General features: G+C 44.0%; 1 long non-coding RNA gene across 2 annotated transcripts; it reads right to left on the bottom strand.

Moving 5' to 3' along the window:
- Positions 1-3,084, bottom strand: LOC115785154 (uncharacterized). 2 transcript variants are annotated; one of them, XR_004020328.1, is made up of 3 exons: positions 3,025-3,084; positions 345-482; positions 1-241 (listed from the first exon to the last, which is right to left on the bottom strand). It is a non-coding gene; the product is annotated as an uncharacterized LOC115785154 (long non-coding RNA). The 2 variants fall into 2 exon arrangements; XR_004020329.1 differs by lacking the exon at positions 3,025-3,084 and adding an exon at positions 2,686-2,830.
- Positions 3,085-3,368: the final 284 nt, after the last annotated feature.

Genomic DNA, 3,368 nt, shown 5'->3' with positions numbered 1-3,368 from the left:
GATGAATGTGTGAAGCTTTGAGCTGAACTTTATTATCTTTGTGTTTTGAATGTGGATGTGATGAGCCAGGGACAGAACTGTAAGGGGGCCAAGGCCACTGAGTAAAAAGGGAGGACTCAAGGGCAGACAGCACTCGACAACAATGGCAGATTCAGTTTCTTTATTTACAGACAACGGAGTAACAAACAGAATTTCTTGGTTTCCGCTGGGAGGAGAATGAGGCAGTAATCTGAAGAAGAGTCTGCTAGGAGAGAGGAGAGTGGCGTTTGTGACTTGAGTTTGGGCAAATGATCCACGTGACGTATCTTTGAAGACAGGCTAAGCGAGTCGTATTTCCAGCTTACCGTGAGAGAGGAGTCAATCCTTAGGGAGGGAGAGGGAGGCTGGTCCGGTGAGCCTTGGGTGCAGGTTTTCCAGGAGGGCAGGCAGGGAGAAATGTAGTATGAACTGAGAGCAGGGAAGGTTTTGCAGGTCAGTGGAGTCTGAGAAGGTAAAAAAACAGCTCAGCAGTGATCCATGAGTCCATTGTGTGAATGGGGGGGTAACTGGAGAGAAAAACTTGCATGTAAGAAGGTTGAAAAACAGGCAGGGAAGGAACAGGTTAATGAGCCAATTCACCAGTCCAAAGGAGCAGACTATGTGGTGAAGACTCAGTGATCCTTAAATCCAGCTAACTAGTGAGGCTGATGGAAGACAGGTGAGCTCGTCCACACGTGGGAACCCAGACTCTACCAAGGAGGGTGGAGACTCCTGATCACCAGCGCCTGGGCTCAGGGAAAACCCTGCAGCATCCAATAAACTCACGAGGACCATAACAAGATCTGACAGAAACACGTTCAAATTTATCAAAGTATAAATAAAATGAATTAAAGCATGGTAGATCTGCATACCCTGCTTTATCCTCCTTTTGAACCCTTATGGAACCATAATCTAGTTTCAGTGTGATCTGAAACTTGTGACTGTGATCATAAACTCACCGAAGTGTTTACTGAGGCCATAGAAAAGGGAAATGAAGCTTCATTTATGCCTAGAGTTCCAGCTAACTGCATGTCTTTAGAATTAATGCAGGTTTAATGTGCTCCTGTTCTGGGTTCACTTTTCAGACCTGGAAGCTATGATCCATTCTCTATCTTTTATATACACAGTTTATGGGAATGCTGCACACTTCAGTGGTCAAGGAAGGACCATGAAACAATCCTGCTGCTTCAGCCAGTAGCAGGAATATGCACCGTGAACTCAAACAACACCACTAATGTTATGTTCGAGCAGTGCCATCTTCACTGCAGTAAAGTTTAGTATTATGTGTGTTCAGAGGCTTGACAAGTCCTTTCATTACAAAGGTTTTTCACTACAACATTGTTATGGCCACAAGAATTCACAAAATATGGATAAAAATGTCAGTCAAAAATCATCTTTAACTCTGTTTATTAAAGCGTTTCATGGGTGATTTGATTTAGGTGCAAGTGGTAAAGGTTGATAAAGCACCAACAACACCCCTGTGTGTGTGTGTGTTTGTGTGTGTGTGTGTGTGTGCTCCAGGCCAGCTACACCCAAATGCCACAACTGAAAAGCATATTAGCAAAGCTGTGTTTCTAGTCTGAGCACCAAGAGCTACTTGCCTTTTGGCCACAGGGCTCTTTGTTGGGCGTTTGTTGGGCTCACGCTTATTTGGTGTAACCTGAAATGTACTTCTTGAATCTGAAAAGTAAACATGCACTTTCTGTTCTTTTGTGTTTGTCTGAACCTACCCATAAGGCAGTGGAAGCAGTTTCATTTCTTCCTTTTTTCTCCTGTTTTGCGGGCTAGCCTGGGGGCCGGGGATGTGTAATTTTTTTTGTTGTTGTTTTAAATGCTGTTGTGTTTTGTTGTTGTTGTTGTTGTGTTTCTAGAAAGAAAGGGGTCTATGTTTGCAAATGACTGATTCTTGCATGGCGCTTTTCTACTCTGCTGTGCACTCAAAGCACTTTATGCAACATGCCTCATTCACCCAGTCACACATTCATATAAGCGCTTCTTTCTACACCTAACATTCACACACACACACAATGGATGCACTGGAGAGCAACTTGGGGTTCAGTACCTTACTTGGAGACAGGAGGCAATCCTTTGGCATGCAGACTGGAGGATTCAGGGATCAAATCACCAACCTTCCGATTAATAGGTAACCTGCTGTACCGCCTTCTTTTTAGTCATTTTTAATTTCTTTAACTTTTTTAAATTGTTACTTTGTAATTAAAAAGTGACTGTAAAAAAAAAAAAAAAATAACACAGCTCATGACTGAGCAGTGTTTAATATTTTTTTATGTAAAGTTTACAGTTTTCTAAGATCCATCTTTATATTTATTTCCTGTACCATCCTGAACAGTAAATACATAGCATGGATTATAACTATTTCCCCATTGTGGGACAAATAAAGGGATTTCTATTCTATTCTAATATACATGGTGCTCATTTTGTACAGCACCAAACCACCGAGATGCAAACGGCTCAGCCACATGTTACACCTCCAACGTGGTGCAGTTCAGTGCAGCATCCAACACCAGCTTGAGAGGAAAGGAAAAGCAGTGGTGACAGAACACTTAGGTTAACAATAAAGTCCTCAAGAGTTCACCGGTGCCAAGTTCTTCACTCGACAATGTAACAAAAACCTAAATGCACTTGAGTGAGTGACTCAGTCTAACCTACCGGATTTGTTGTGTGAAGTGAGTGAGTCTCTCATGAGCCTCTTTCCCACCAACAGGGTTCCGGAGCCGGTGCCTTTATTTGACCCGTTAGGCGGGTTTTTCACTCGGTGCTCGGCCGAAAAACGGGTTCAACTCGGCCCCGCAAACTAGCTGGTCTCGAACCAAGAACGCGTGACGAAAGCGGCAGAAGGGCGTGACTCTGCCATCTCAACATCAGGTTTTCTACCATATTACATGTGTATTACATTATTTCACAGCTGTGAATTAGGTTGGGCTCTAAGGCTGAACTTGCTGCTTTGTATCAGTTCATATCACAGATAAAAGGACACAAAGTGCGTACCTGTCGTCTTGCTCTAATGGCTGTCTGTGTTTCCCTCTGTGCTGCACACAGATGCTGCAGTAGTTTGGTTTGGACCGTAAAACGTATTTGCAGCACAAGAAAGGGGAGCGTGTTCTCCCACGTTTGTGCGCTTCGGCTTGCGTGGCCAGACGAGGACCCGCCCGCACGCATACCTAAAGGAGCAGTTCAGAAACGCGTTTATTGGGAACAGCACGAGCGCTGGCACGCGAACCGGCTCCTCAGCGGTGGGAAAGTAGTGAGACAACATAACAAAAGGGAATGTCATTAGCTGTCACCGGTTTACATTAGTCAGCTCTATTACTGCAGTATTACTGAAAGGGTAG

This window comes from Archocentrus centrarchus, chromosome 8, assembly GCF_007364275.1.
Source record: "Archocentrus centrarchus isolate MPI-CPG fArcCen1 chromosome 8, fArcCen1, whole genome shotgun sequence".
Lineage (NCBI taxonomy): Eukaryota > Metazoa > Chordata > Actinopteri > Cichliformes > Cichlidae > Archocentrus > Archocentrus centrarchus.
This window is presented reverse-complemented; position numbering and strand designations above follow the sequence as displayed.